Raw genomic sequence first — 16806 nt, 5'->3', positions numbered from 1 at the left:
GGTGTGCTGTCATGTGATAACGTTTTATTACCTATTTCCAATTTGGGCACTTTGACTCAAGGAGTTACTTCCTTGTGTGGCTCAGGTGCCAGGTGAACATTTCACACTAACTGGGGGCATTTCTTTGTGGTCCCTTGACCATGTTGCTAAACATGGTAACAGAAATAATAATTAAGACATCTGAGGTCACATTCACAATAGCCAGAACAATCTTGTAGTCTGTTCCAGAAAACAAGGAATTGCAGTAAACAAGGGAGAGGCTTCCCAGAAAGAGTAATTTTACAGTGAGCTCAGTCCATCGTGAGCCACAGAGACCTGAAGCAGTTTATTGTAGTACCCCTGCAGGTCAGCCCTGATGGAGAGTGAGCATGGATGTTTACAAATCTGAAGGCTTTGATTGATGTATTTAGAGACAGAGTCCATTCTGAGCTATGTTGTTGTTGGTCCTTCAGTACAACTGTTTTGTCTTTCTCCCTCTGTTAAATATAATCTGTGCTGAAAGGGGAAAATGGTAATTAATTAATTCTTGATAATGCTCATTGTTTTCTTGCACAGTTTGTGTACAGAACACATAGTGCAGCCCCAAGGCGTTACCCACGGAGGAGAGCTCCAGAGATGGAACTTTGCCATGTCATAACACTGATGCTCTGAACCATGCAGGGTATTTTGTTCTGCTGGGAGGCAGAATCTCCAGTCAGATAGTTATTATTGCTGACTCTTTTTTTAATAATAAAAAATGTACCTCCAAAACCAAAGAGAATCAAAGTGTGTAGGGAAAGATGTTACTTCAATTTCTTGAAGTCCATAAAAAGCACAGAACTCCTGGAATGGATGGACTCCTGGCACTAAACCAAAAATCAAAGGCAAGAAAAAAAAGAGTAATACCTGAACGTGTAAAGTAGTCTCAATCAAGACTTGATTCTTTTTTAAGTAAGACAACTGGATAGGATTATTATGATAGGAAAGATTACAGAAACATTTGGGTTATTAAGATCCTAGTTAGGAGTGAGTATCTTGTATTCAGTCTTATATAAAAGCATCATAAAATGCAGCCCATACCTGGACAAATTATATTCTGAAAGTCTAGATTCAGAGAGGCTGGGGAGGGATGGAGGCACAGCGAAGGGAAGTGCCATGCCACAAGTCAGACAATGGCTTAGTAGCAGCAGCAAAAATAGAACCAGAGCCAGCTTCTTCCCATCTGGTATGATGGGAACTCACTCCTTCCTTGAGCGTCTGTTGTGAAATAAATCATTGTTTGCAGAAGTAAGACACATACTACTCAAATACTTGGCTGCAAATCTATTCCATGAAGAGGTTTTCAGCTATTTATTAAGCTTTAGGTTCTCTATTAGATGTGTGGTCACTGAATAGTAAATTTAAGCCTACTCACAATAAGATTTCTATTCCTGGTAGTGTATTATGGATCCCTTAGAAGTGCCCCTTGGAATCCCAGGTGTTTGCAAATTACAACATCTAAAAGCCTGTGTTTTTTATAAGACTCTTTATACATTCTTGGTCCTGAGTATTTTTTTTTGTATTTACACTAAATACTAACAGCTGAAGTAATTCTGAACCACCTCATTTCTTGTCATTTTCTTTTGACTACAGCAAATCGCATCATTGACATTTTCATGCTGAATGAAAACTGAAAGAAAGGTGAATTTTGAACTGTTCCTACAACAACTCAGGAATGTAGAATTAAAATTGCATCCAAACTAATTCTACTTCCTTTGAAACACAGGGCCTTGAAGATACACATACTATCAGTAACTTTGGGGGCCTCCAAATGAGTCTGATCAATAGGGAAATGTTTATCTTTGTAAACTATCGATATTTTAGAAATCTCCATGGAGGTAATTGCCGTGGCAGTTCAACAATGCCCAGTATATGAAACACATTTATATTAATACCTCTAATTTGTCCAAAATGCCCTTTTTCCATTCTTGCAATAGCTAGAAAAAGATATTGCTTGTTGCATTAGATTTCCAGTTACTAGCAGAATACTCAGTTAATTCAGTTAAGAGATGTCTTCCTGTTGGAAATAAATGTAAACCAGTATAGGAAAGCTGAACTGATCAAACTGAGGTCTTTTCAAAGAAAAAACAGAACAATTGCCGGATGCAAGTGGATAAAAATTACCCTATGGGACAAAAATTCCTTGGAACATGCTGGGTTGGGTTTTTTTTGAACATTCTTTAGGACAAGCTAAAAGCTTCCCCCGGAATACATCAGTTCAGTTTAGCATTGAAGGGGAAAAATAAGTTTAATTGCTTAAATTCTTTTCATTTGTTATTTATTACTTTTGAAGAAATAATAAATGTCACTGTTCAGATACTATTTCTACAGTTCTTTATATATATGCAAATGGTGTCTTGAAATCAACACAAAATGGTTTGGTTGTGTCAAAAAAAGCTTTGTTTTGCTAGAAGCATCACAACATTTTGTGGGGGTTTGTTTTTTTTTTCAGTTTGCACAAAGCAAATTTGGAATTACAGCCTTATAGACAAACTGGGATGGGAAGGGACTTCTGGAGGCCACATAGTCCAAGCTCAGACTCAAAACAGAGCTAATTTCTGAGTTGGATCAGGGTGCAAAGACCTTGTCCTCACAGAGTTTGAAATTTCACAAGAAGTGAGATTCCCCAGCCTCTCTGGATCCCTGTTCCAGTGCTTCACCACTCTCTTTGTGAACATTAGGTGTGATCAGAATTTCCTTCTTTGTAACTTGTGACTGTCTTCTCTCAAACCACAGCATAGCATCATGCCAGGAAGCTAAGTTGGAAAAGGATAAACACAGAGGATTCTCCTGTCCAGGCATCCTGGAATTCAAATTCATGTTTATGCCAGCAGCAGGACTGGGGAATGCAGGATGTTGTGGTGATGAAGACGCCGGTTGTGATGATTGGCTTTTTGACTATTTCTGTGAAGCATCATCTGAAAAAGAAACTGGCTAATATTTATCACACCAAAAAGGCAGAGTGACAGACAGCCTGATGCCACTGTGTCTCACTTGCCAAATGCATGGTTTTTAGTTGCTCTTTCATATTCTGCCTGCCCACAGCTCCTTTGCCATCTTTACCCTGCATCATCATCAACATCTGTCAGGAAGTCAATTTTTATCTCAGGAACAGTTCATCAGTGGAGCTCATGTCAGAGATGCAGAAAGTGTCCTTGGCCTCACTGGTAATGTGAAGAAAACTGTAAGCCAAAATGGCTTTTTGCCCTTCTGCCAAGGCTCCAAATAATTTTTAAGTTGATGGTGCAAAATGTTAGGGTTTTTATTTCCTGTACATCTGTAGCATTCTTATCCCTGATGTTTTTGCACTGGGTGGAACTGGAAAACTCTTAACAGCCAGGGAAGTGCCTAGTGTCTGAGGATAAAGACGTAACTGAGATGGTTTCCTGAGCACGTGAGGAAAGGTGACTGTTTAACACAAGAAAAAGCTGGGGAAGGAGCAAGCTCTCAGATTATTTTTCAACTGGGTTGAATTGGAGGACCAGAGCATATCACAAAAGGCAAACAGCAGCTTGCAGGACTCACTGGGGGGTTAATGCAAAGTGCAGTTGCTGTGATTGTGCTTGCAAGCAGAATAAAAACCCAGAACAGGTCGTTTGGCACGTCCTGGACATAACACGGCTTTCATTGAACTCAGTAAATGTATGAGCTGCAGGGCTGGGAAATACAAGTCAGAAGTGGCTTGCTTTACACTGCAAACACAAAACTCTGAGGAAGTATTTTGTAAACACTGGTGTGTTTACACTGAGCACCCTCACTAATCAGAGCTTTCACCTTGCTGTACTCTTTGAAACAATAGTCATAATTTCTTTAAACAATGAGTGTTTTCTAAAGCCATGGCTGTGTTTTAAAACATTTATTATCTGAAATTCAGTCAAAATGAAATTGGATAGGTGTCCTGTTACTTTGTGGATATATGGGAGAAAAAGAGGGGGACTAATGATTAAACAGAAGACTTTCAGTTCAGTCCTCTGACCATTTGGGCTGTCAGACAGTACATGAGACCTTGCACATTTTTCACTTTGCTGATTTTCCTGCTTGTGAAGTGAAATGCAAAGCTGGAAGATTTCCTCTCTGAGGCCCAGATTGCTCATCTGACAGGGGGGAGATGTTTCTCCTTGTCATAAGTCACAGCAGAACCGAGTCTCAGGAGAGCCAGCAAACTTGGCTTCCCACAGACACATCGGGGACACAGGTGGGATGCTAATACCTGTGTATTAGAAATATCTGTCCAGAAAAACCTGCTGAAGGAAGGTGCCCAAATGTTCCTCCTTGACTTTAAAGAAGAAAAATTCTGAAGGCTGGAAAAAATGTGCTCAGCAATCATAAGACAAAGATAGCAAATAAATAAACAGCTCAATTACCAAAGTGCTTGACATGAACAAGGACAATTCTCCACAGTACAGAGTAAAATGCAAACTTGTACCAGTATAGACACTGCAGCTATCTGACACATGCACAGTGCCATTGCTTCAATAGTTCAATTCAAAGCAAGATAGGGAGCCAGAAAGTGCTAACTTGGTCAGTTGGAGAAGGCACACACAATTACCATTATCTGTGACTAAGCAAAATTAAACCATCTGATTCTGCCAGAGCAAACCGCAGCTCTTAACCTGGGGCGCTTTAGGAACCAGCAATAAACTGAACTCTTGTGTCAGACTGGCCAATTATATTACAGTCAGGCCCACTCAAGAGGTAAGTATATTTGGACATGTGAGGAAACACCAGTAGAGACAATTTTCTATTAATCTGGAGCAGACAAAGCAGGTTCCTTGGTTAGCTGCCCTTGCTATTACTATCAAGAGGTGCAGCAATGCAAGGATAATAGCTATAGCACAGGCCCCGGCTCTTGTTGTGGCTCTTTAACAACCAAAATAAGTAGAAAGCACCCTTGGACAGATCTGAGTAAGTGCAAGGACATTACAGGGTCAGTGGCAACGATGTGGAACAGCGTAATGAAATTCAGGCATCTCCAGATGAGTCTCAGTGATTGCCATAACCATATATCCCACCGCACAGCTGCATCTCTGTCACTTGTGTTTTGGGCTGGAATCCTGTATCCTATTGTATTGAGAAAGGGACTAGGATGATCAAAAAGGGTTTTTCCACATCTAACTTCTCTGATGCTGTTTCTTTTGAAAAGGACTGTAGGGTATTGCATTATTTCCACCTTTGTAGAAAAGATTTATCTTAAAAAAGATTCTTTATTAAATAGTCTCCTGCTGGGATTCATTTACAGAGTTGGGTTATCTGAGAGCTCCAGAGTGCTCTGAAAATAGAAGAGGGAAAATGCTTCTATGCAGGAGAAAATGCACGCCTATTCCTAAATGTTAATGTAAAATTTCCTAGAGTGTTGGACACACAGAGAATGTTGGCTATTGAGTTATACTTTTTTTTTTACTAAAAATATTCCGGTCAACTCCAATAGTCTCTTCTACTGATCTGTGTTTCTAAAGGTCTCTTTGAAATCTTCTTTATCTCCTGCTTTGTTGTCTTTGATGATGCTGCTGGGGTCAGTTATTTTTTCTGAACACATCTCTTCCTTTTGTCAGGCTGGGTTGCATGTGACCACTGAAAACATGCATCAGTTATGGAAGCATCTCAAAGTCTGCTTATGAATGAGGCCAGTCTGGTTTAAAGTGTTGTACAGACGTAGAAAAGCAGTCCCTTCACCAAGGAATTTGTAATCTAACCTTCAATCAGCAGTCAAGCCCTAGACCACCCTCATCCTAACAATCTAATTTACAATATAAGATGTCAGATACAAACACTTAGAGATAAATTTCTGATTATAGAGCCACAGTCTTCCTTCACTGCAGTGTGGAAGTTCTGCCTTTTAAATCCAAGCTGCTGTAGGTCTATGTCGTACTAATGGTTGACTTCTTGCCTTGGTACTTAGAAGATACACAAGATGAACTGGTAGAAGTGTCTGTATAAACCTGGACAACAATTGTCTGGGGTGATGTTGAATTAGGTGTGTTTTATGAGCTTGGTTTGCTTTTATGATCTGTGGGTGTACAGATGATACTGCCTTCACTTATCTGTATCGTTTTCCCACTGGTTGTGTGTTATGAAGAACAGAGCAATTGAGTAAACGGCCCCAAAGGAGACATCCCTGCTAATTGCTCAAAATTAATGTGGAACTTGACACAGGAGATAATTTAAGCCTCTGATAAAATTGCGTATTGCTTATTGCTCCTGGAGGGAATGCTTGACAGCTTGGGGAAATTAACTGATCCCTAACCATGTTGATGTCCAAATAGATTATCCCAAGCACTGAAGTCAGAGAAAAGTTAAACGCTAATTTAGAGGCTCTGATGGTGTCCTCTGAATTCAGCTGTCTCTCTGCTGATCCACGGGTGAGCTAAAGGAAATAAAAACTAGAAAGGAATGTGATCCAGTCTGCTGCCATTTGCCATCTGATGCACTGTGATGACCTGTTGGGATGGAAGTGTAGGAACTCTGCATCACTGGGTAGCAAGCAAATACAGAAAATACTGCTCTCCTTTAAAGCCATTCACATAGGCCTTGCAAAGATCAATGATTGAGGAAACAAAAAGCATCTTATCAATTTTACATTTTTAAGTTATCCTGAAAAACTCTTCATTGTGTAGGATACTTTTCAAGGAACTACATGAAAAAGGAGATTACAGCTACTAGAGGAATCACAGCAGTGGGGATGACCCATTGTCAATGTTAAGCTTCTCCTTCAGTCAATGTGAAGCTGTCACGCTAGAAGGAAGGCGTAAAAATGCAACCACACTGCAGTGATGAAGCTGTCAAAGTCAGAGCACTATAATACATCCCTTTCAATGATCATTTCTTCCTGAGCTCATCAAGTAGAACATCTTGGCTCTGTGATCGTGCTGAAAAACACCATTTAAATTTATTAGATACCCAGCATGGTGCCCAATCTCCAGACATCTTTTCTGTAGTATTCACTGCTTGAAAACTCTTTCAGGACATCTTTCCTTGTGCTCGAGATTAGTCTGATCTTGTCTAACCAGCATAGTGGGGAAGATCTGCAGTATCACAGGTGTATGCTTAATGCTCTGTGCAATTGATTTATTTATGGTGAAACCTGGCGTGAGAGGAGGTAAAGGAAAGGTAATGTTACTTATGAATCAAATTATCCTTCTTTTGTGTACTCATTTAAGAACACAATCTTGCCGGAGGCTTAAAAGCTTTGGCTTCACTTTACAGACACTTTGACTCTGTCTGGTTGTACAATTTTTTTACCCTTACATGTCACAGCAACATCTCTGTATCCGGTCCTATAAAGATTGATTTCAGATGAGCAGGAGCCAGTAGATGCTGGTTGTACCTGGACTGTGTTCTTTAACAGATGTAGCTCAACAATAATTCATGTGGTTGAATCCAACATCAAAATATGAATACATGATGTAAAAAAACAAATCACAGTTCTGAGTTTGGTTTTTTCCTTTCCATTTAACCAACAGTAACAGAGAGAAGAATCAGATGACCTGCAACAACAGGTCTTTCTCATTTCTTTTGTACTTCATTGCTGAAATGATCATTTTTCTCTCTGAAAGAGTGAGAGGGCAACATGGGACCTTATTACTATTTGTAGAGAGTTTTCTTTGGTGATACTTTTACCACACCAAGTTTGTAACTGTTGAAACATGATGTGGATCCAAAAGCCTGGTAAAGTGAAAGGCTGTTCTGTAGAAGAGGGTAATGGGGTACAATTTCAGTTATAGGGTAACAAATAGAGCTTGCATCAGACAACATAAGGGTAGGAGACATCGCTGTAACTTAATTTGCACAAAGGAATTGTGGAAATAAGTTAGTTAATTGCTGCAGCAACCTACAGGGTGTCCAGCCACAAGAACGTGTAAGTGTGTAAAAAGACAAGTAAGAGTTCACAAGTTTCATCCTGGAAAATACTGGAAGTGCCTAGGAAAGTCTGAGAACTCGCAGGTATTTTCAGGGCTCCATAGAGGTTTATCCTGAATCCATCTCATGCATCAATTGATCTTGTACACCAGGCTGCCAAAGGAGAAGCTCTCTGGTCCCTTCTTACTGTTCATACTGATTTATGAACCAGATCTGAATGCAAACTGTAGATGTGTCTTTCTCTGTTCTCTTGAAATATAGTGGAAGGTCAAATCTGGCTGCAGATTCAAATAGAGAATTTCAGGCCTATCTGTGATTTATACTGGTCTGTCGTGCCTGTAACATGAAAAGTACTCTGTTTAATGAGAAAGTGGACTCTGTTTCTCTTCCAGCTCCCATATCCCTGATTCAATCTAAACCACATTTCCTTCACAAAGAACCTTTCAAAAGCAAAGAATTTCAAAAATCACTGCTATGAGTGGTCCAAGAACCTACATTGTAAAGAAGTCCCCAAATGATCTATCACCATTGCAGATTTGTTTGCTAGCTGGGATTTCTTGGTCCAGCAATGGGTCAATTTTCATACACAGACAGAAAGACCTTTTGTTTTCCCAAGTATGTGTGAATCTTGTGGAATCCCTTTAGAAAAAAAACAACATATCTTTAGCTTCAAAGTGTAATGCCAGAACCAGTTGCTTTGAAAACATCCTTGCCTCTAATGTGTTTTTCATTAGGAAAATGTATTTCCAAACTGAAATTAGTACCAGTTTTCAGGAAGGACTCAAGTGTGTGCTTGCCTTGACATCTGTTGGTATAAATAATGTAGTAAAATGTAAATTCAGAATTATTTATGTGTATTTGAGAAGATAACTTGTTACTGGGTAGTAATTCTGACAACCTGCTTGTAAATGCAGAGCTGTGCTCAATTCAAATACTACACCCTGCATAAAGGAACGGAGTAATTATTGCTGGATCACACTTGCAGATTGGTTTTACAAGTTGCAACCAAATAAAAATGAGAAATTGCAGGCTGGCAATGAAATGTCACCAGGGAGCAGCCTTGGGGACAGTTAAGCTTGGAAAAGAAGTTTACAGTGAAAGCTGATTTGCTGTTGTGATTTACATTTCCAATAAAGCTAAACCCCAGGGGAATTTTGGCCTGTGAGGGGTGTTTGCAAGCTGGTGAATGCAGAACATGGACGTTCTCCATTAACCAGATTTTAAAATTCGCCCCAAAAATATCCTTGCAGAATGAAAAGCTGCATGCTGTGCATTAATATTAGGGATAACTACATTAATAAGGCAATAATTAATTGGCAGTTGCCCTAACAGGCCTCTCTGACCTTAGTTCCAGATTCAACCATTATTGCTTTTCAAAGGATTCATCATTCAAAGCAACCTCCTCCCCTTTTTTCTTATGCTGCATAAAGGATTGGTAAATAACATGCATTCTTTCTGCAAACAGCGAGATTGACTTGCTGGAAGCAGTTTAAATGCTCGAATGTTAAAAGCAGAAATTTGAGCATACATTTCACTGCTCTTACTTCAATTTTCCAGCATTGTGCCCTCCCGCCTTGAGTGAAAGGTACTACTTTATGGTGTTCATAACAACAGCAGAACCAGAATTTCTCTACCCAGCTCCACAGGCACTATTTGAGGTCGCTGCTCTGTTTTGTGCCTCTGGCTTAAGTGAAAGCTTTATGTATTCTTGCTGTTTATCCTGTCAAAGACTTCCAGTTTCTGTTAATCTACTGAGAAGAAAACTCAGTGATCTGCAAGCAGGTTCAGAGGCAATTGTGTGGGGTGGCAGCATTTACCACGAGGGCAGATCAGGCAGCTGGGGGCCAGTGACCAGTTCCATACCTTCTTTTAATCTGCCCTTACATTTCCATCAGAGCTCTTTCCCAGCACATCATTTTTATCCAACATGCACTAAAACCAAACTTTCTTGGTTTCTTGCCTGGTTTACATTTAAGAGGATGAGCTTGTGCTGCTTTAGTTTAATTCCACATCAATTCATAAATTCTTTTCCCACTGGAAGGCTTCAGGTTTTCTGGCTGTGCTGAAAGTAGCATTTGGCTACTATCATAAGTCCTACTTCAGACAACTTAATCTATTCAAAATAGCGCTGAAAGGAAAAAGAAGCACTATTGCAAACAAAGGCTTGTGTATCCTTATCTAAGGATGAGAACCTTATGGCTGTAAGAGACAAGTTTTATCTTTGGATCCAGCTGTAACGCTTTAAGACATTACTACTTCAGCTCTTTGCCCTGTCTACTCAGCCTAGAGTACAACTAGCTTATGTATGCCTTGTGACTGCAAATGAATCTGAGTTAGTGAAAATGCACTTTGTATTATATAGTTCCTGAGACAGCGAAGATGCTTGGAGTTCAGAAGAGACATGAGATCAAATCTAATCCTCTGTGCACAGCAGGCAATTGTATTTCCCCTCTTTGTTGAGCCCAGTGGTTTATTCAAGCATTTATTCCAGAAAGAGAGCATTCTTGCTTTGTGTAGTAGAAGAAAATGGTGAATCAATTGCCTTGACTGTTTCTTCCAGAGGTTAAACACCTTCCCTTATAAAAATGTGTGTCTAGTTTGCTGTTTCAATTTGTCTGTCTTCAGCCTTCAGCCACTGATTCTTCTTGTCCTGTCGTGCTGTGCTCAGCTGCATGATACCAGGTCAGCCCCCAGCAAAACATCATCCTCTCTCTTCACCCACAGCCCAAGGCAGCATGGTTCACATTTCTATAGTTTGATGCCCCATCACAGTAGGTTTTGTTAATTGGATGCAATCTCCTCTGTGTCCCAGGTCAGTAATTCTTGTAGTATGCCATCCCATTCACTGCAATTAAATCACCCACGGCAAAAATGTGCTCAATTTATGACTGACTCCTCCGTGCACTCGTGTAATAATCCTCAGATAAACTGATCATGAGATTGTACTGCTTAAAGCCAGTGTTTATCTTTCCAAGCACTTAAGGCATTAAGTATCAGTATGAGAGGAAAATGAAATGCTGGCAGAGAGTTTTCAGAAACAAACATGAACTGGAATATTAAAAGGCTTGATGCAAGGAGGGCCATCTACCAGATTTGTGGTTTCATCTGACAGGTCCTAGCTTTTAAATAAGGAGGAGGAAGAGAACAGATTTTGTAGTGTGTCTGATTTACAGCTCTGATGTAAGACATACATCTCTGTATACATCGTGGTTGACATTCTGTATCAAATAACTCCATAATTACATCCACATTAGCCCAGTGGCAGCATGATTTTGGAAGCTTGAGGATCCTCCTGAAAGTTTGCCTAAGTATGTTAGAAAGAAGATAAGTTTGATGCAAGATGCTTCTAGGAAAACAGCTCACCAGGGAAAGGAAGTGCTGATTTCTGACTTTGTTTTTCATGACTCTGAAATGCTTTTATTAACCCTGTAAATTCCATCTGAACTGAAGGTGTTTAGGGAAAAGAACTCAAACTCTTTTCAAAGAGAATATGGTGTCTGGTGACAGCCAGCACAAGGATATTGGAAACAGCTGCTTGTCTAGGAATTGCAGAGAATACTGATACCTTGATAAGGACGCTGAAACCCTTTGCAAAATGGACAAGAGTCACTTTTTAGCTAGAAAGCAGTGTAGTGCTGCTCCCTATTCTTACTAGTTAAGTTCAAATGCTTTTAATAGCTTACACAGAATAATTTGGTACTTGATAGCATGAATATAATTTTATGATAAAGACTTATAATTTTTTCTGAAATAAAAAAAAGATAGTAATTTTTTGCATAAAATTTTTGCAGGATTTCTCAAGAATTGTGACAGCTTTTATTTTCATTTTGGTTTGGAACTCAGCAAAACTGAAATATTGAAATTTTAAGTTAAAATTAAGTTAAATACACTTTTCATGCTCTTTGGTATGATAACACACCCTTTACTGTTACATTCTAGATGGAAAAGAGCTGAAAATTTAGACTTGGTCACAGCACACTTTAAGTCTTCTCTGAGCCCTGTATTCTGTAGTGAGATTTCGCATGTTTTCTCACTTGAAACATTTCTTGGTGCATAGTAACCTAGAAATCAGTGTGAGAAGGCATCCTTCCACCTTTGCAGAGGGGTGATCTCACTACAGCTTTTTTGCTCTCGGAGTCTCTGACTCCACTGAGGATACCCCTGAGACATGTTGGATTCCTGATTTTGGCAAAACACTTCCTCCCATGAAAAATGATGTCAGAATCAACTTCAGTGGGACAGGATTCAACTCTTATTATTTTTAGCTCACATCACTAATATCCTCACTGGAGTCTTGCCCTGTGTGTAACAAAACCTAGCTTAAATTGCTGGGTTCAGCTGTTGCCTTGAACAGATGCATTGCTGTAATTTGCCAATAGGATGTATTACATCCTGATTACAGTTTCTGTTGAGTGATAGGCCAAAATTCTGAGGCAGAAATGTGGCTAATCACAATAAAGAAGATAAGTCTATTAATGTACTGCCCACATTTAATATTTGCAGAACAGATGCTGTTTGTTCCCCTTCTGCAGCATTTACATGGAAATGTGTTTTCATTCTGAAGGCACCTTAAGGTAAATGAAAAACCTTATCGGACGTTTTGATGGAGGAGGGAGAAAGCTGAAACATCTTGGAAGGTTTCTTTCTGTTTCTCAGCCCTGTTAAACTTACACAAATCAATCAGTTGCTGTAAGATGAGCCAAGTGAGCTACGCCAGGCCAGAAACAGATGTCTGTGAAAGCTGAAGTGACCATCTTTAGCAGATGGATTGCCAGCATAGGTGCAAATCATACTAGTAAAGCCTGTACCACGCCAAGGATTAAGGCCTAAGTGGGCTGTGAATGGTGGTGTTGCACTCATTCCCACCAAGCAATATGCAGTTCATCATGCTGCAATTGAACCATCTCTCAGCGTTTCGCATCACTGGACCATAAAGCCAAGCTTTAGATGAGGGCTGCATTAACACATTGCCCCCATTATACACTAGAGAGGTCCCAAAAGTCTGAGGTCTGGGGGCGGAGGAGGTCTCACTTCATAGCTCAATAAGAGAGATTCCACTTCCACAATGTGGAATGGTTCCAGTCTGGGGAAATCTGTGATTTCCCTGCTTTCAGCCCCACCAAGCACTACCGCGGCTGTAAGAGATGCAGTGCCAAGAGCAAGCGGAAGCGTATCCGCTGGGGACGAGGCAAGAAAATGAGCTTCTGTCGTCACGCTGAAACAGAGCTTATAGCTCACATATTATACTGACAGTGATTAAACAATGTCTGTTTTTGTGCTCTGTCCCGGAGCACTGAACTGAGATAGACTCATATTGTAATGCACAAAATGTTTTGCATCTCCTCTTCACCCGTCTCTGCAGCACCTCCGGTGCCTTGTTGCTAAATAACTGCAACAATTCAAGCTGGAGAGATTAGGTCACCCCAGGGGTCTGTGCAGCAGAGCCTACTTAACACCAGCCAGTAATCTGGCATCATGCACTCTTTGGGACAGCAGGCTATAAAAACACAGCGGCGGTTTCCATGGGCTGCTCTGTGCAGCCAGGGTTGCCTGGTTAAGCTGTTTTATATTCTGCAAAGGCCCACTTACTCCTCAGAGTGAGAATTTGTTGTTCACGTGTTGCAGCTTGCTATGACTCAGAGCAGCCTTGCTGTCTCCCATGCTCAAACCACGACTTTGCCCCTACATACAGAGCCTTTTTCTCCCTTATGCCTACCGTGGTATCCTAAACATGTCTTGGGGTGGTTACCCATTCACCCCATCCCCTACCACCATCTGCCTGCACTGCATAGAAGACCCCCAGTCTGGGCTTGCTAAAATGAAGTCATCTGCTGTGTCTGACTCTGAATCAGAAGATTTTGGAGGATATTTTGCTGAGTTCTGTTGCTCCCTCCCTACTGAAACTGGATGCCACCTCATATCTGCTGCACTCGTAATGTGGGGGAATAGAAGATCCTTTGGTGATGCCAAATATAAAGCAGCCGTTGAACCGTTTCAATCTGTTCCTTGCCAGACACATCCCCCATAGTGCTCTTGCCACCACTGATGCTCTCCTTTGCTTTGTCAGAGGCAGAGCAGAGTCTCCCCAGACCCAAGAGCTGACATACGGCAAAGCCCCCACTGGGCTGCCACACGAGGAACACCGCAGGCTCCTGTAATGCAGCCTGCAAGCCTTTGTGCAGCAGCAGGTTTTTGAAAGCCTGATGAAAGGGCTGATAAGGCCAAAGCAGGCTCTGAATACCAAATGGACGCAAAACAGGGCGCCTGACTATATCGAAAATACATTAAAAATGAAAAGGAAAGTCCATGTCTCATACAGTCATTAGCATAAATCCCAGGATGGGGCATTATCAGCACTGCTCTGATAAGGTGAGGAATGCATATTTTAAGAGGCTGACTCCCCAGGCTGGGCTGTGGGGCCCTGTAACACACAGGTTGCTATTTCTGCTTCTATTCCATTGTAAAAGGCCCTTTCCTAGACAAAAGTATTGTGCTCCAGGAACAACAGTATAATCTGGTTTATACTGATCTTTCTGAAACACTCTGAGACCTCCTGATGAGAAGTATTACAGAAAAAAAAATAGGTATTCTTGATTCCTTTTTTGTCTCCACCACTCCAGTACAAATGCAGTCTGTAACAGAGTCCCTAATATATCTGATCAGAGCATCAGCCGCTTGCATTCAGCTACGCTAATGTGCTGTGAAGGATGATGCTGAGGAGGCCTGGAGTATTAAAATAGAGACAGTTTCCAATTTATGCTGTGTTATTGTGATATGCCAAGTGTGAGATCCCAAATGCACCACGAATAATTGGGTTTATGCTTTCACTCTTCATGTCCCAGTCTCTTTTTCTGCTTAGTTTTTGTCAATTGTTTCTTGCATTCTTAATTATTAGCAAGGAAAGATAATGCAAACAAACACCATGGGGTAAATACTTTTCCAGCAAAGCAACAGATAAGTTAAGTTTTAGCCTGCAGAGCAGGTTATGTGTTACGCTGGGCACATACACCCCTGTGACTAGCTGTGCTGCTCCTATTACAAACATAAGGGTTTGACATGAGACCCATAAAGTCACCCTCTTGAGGAAAATTAAGACCATTTGGTAATGCTGAAGTATAATCTACATTTCAAAAACAAAGCCATTTAATGGCAAATTCAGATGACTCTTGCAAGAGTGATGAGTACAGAGGGTGGGAAGCATTGAATTCTTGAAACACATTTTGCCCCAAACGCTCCTAGGCAGCCACTTGGGATGTATATTCATCAGCTTGGGCTGGGGTCAGGGCTGGGTGTGCTTCCACGACATTCTTTATAACAAAGATAATCTTATATTTGACTGAGGATTTGACAAGCATGGATTTGATTAACTTGGCTGTTGCAGTGTTCGGGGAGCAAGACTGCACAAACAAGAGCTTTCCTGTGGGTTTTTCAGAACCGACCCAACTGTGCTCCAGTGAGGCCAAAGACCAGCAGTAATGCTTTTGTACATCTCATGCTGGTTTCCCCCCCCAGAGTTCTTTAGAGCAAAATCACAAGGTAGCCTGTCTGAGAAGATGAAATTGAGGCTGGAAACAAAGCAAAACTCCACTAAATTCTCCATTATTAGTATCATTCATTAGGCTTCTTTCTCCATAAGGATTTATCCTGATTTATCTTATCACAAATGACTAATTCCTTCCCATCCTCATTTTTCTCATGTGTATCTAATGCTGCTCAAGCAGTTGCTGTACTAGCAACAGCAAGATGGATATTCCTGTGGTCAAAATAGGACCACATGTGCCGGTACACCATAGAGGCAATCCAAAGAGGAAATATGGGACTTTGCATGTTGTGCAATCTGGACTGACTAAGGGCAAATGGGGTGCTTATCTTGTATGAGTACTTTGGAGTTCCACTTCAGACCATTGCAGGAGTCAGGGGGAAATCCATAGGAAGGACAAGCCCAGGGTCTCCCGTCCCAGTTGGTTCAGCCCCTGCTGGTGAGTCAGCCCCGGATTCAGGGCACTGGACCCCAACAGCAGCTCTCAAAGAGGGCATGGAACAGACATGCCAGAAGTGACCTGGAGGAGACAGGCTTAGAAAAGATAATATACTCTAGATAATACACTCTGATAATATAAGAAAAGATAATAGAAAAGATAATATACTAGATAATATACAGAAAAATACTCTGTGCTGACTGAGGACAGCAAACCCACCGAAGAGGTCAGGGTGATGCCTTCACTTCCTCCATCCCAAGAACTCTGCTTTGACTCACTGAGATGCCTTTGAGTGGCTGAGAATGCTGTTTTGGGTCTGTGCTGAGCTCTTCCTTGAGCAGTGCATCAAACCCCACACCACAGCTGGTGCTGATGTATTTCCCTTGATACTGCTGCCAGGCTTCAAGACCAGACTGAGATTGTTGTCTCAGTACCCCAAAAGCTGTCAAATAAAAGTTTGTCACCGTCACTGAAGCATTAAGGCAAAGTCTCTGAGCATCACAAGCTGTCTGCAAAGCTCTTTCCCTTTAGTTATGCCTGTCCCCACTGTCAGTCCTGTAAAAAATAACCATATTCCTTCTTTCAGGGGAAGTTTGAGTAAGTTCTGCCCAGAATGGTGACACCCCGTGTAACCCTGTGCAGGAAGCTGAAAGTGTTGTTCTTGCTCCCAAATCTGTTCCTGACCTCTGTACGTTTATTTTATGGGGGTGTGTGAAATTCTTTTTGACCTAATTACAATTCCCACTTGGCATTTTGGCGCTGGAAATTTAGATGTAGAGCTGCTGAACAAAAAGTGTGTCAGGTGCACTGTGGTCACCACTATGTCCCTTTAGAGTGGAGATGAGCAGACAAGGGCTGCAGGGACAAAGATCGTTTTACATTTAAGCCAGTGTTTAATTCTCCTAATAGCCCCAAGATTGCCAGAGCTCAAAGTCTTACACACAGGATTAAG

Source organism: Pezoporus flaviventris, unplaced genomic scaffold (assembly GCF_033815535.1).
Source record: "Pezoporus flaviventris isolate CSIRO_AGI_PZ_B2104156 unplaced genomic scaffold, CSIRO_AGI_Pfla_v1 ptg000082l, whole genome shotgun sequence".
Lineage (NCBI taxonomy): Eukaryota > Metazoa > Chordata > Aves > Psittaciformes > Psittacidae > Pezoporus > Pezoporus flaviventris.
The sequence above is the reverse complement of the archived record's forward strand: the minus strand, read 5'-3'. Positions refer to the sequence as shown.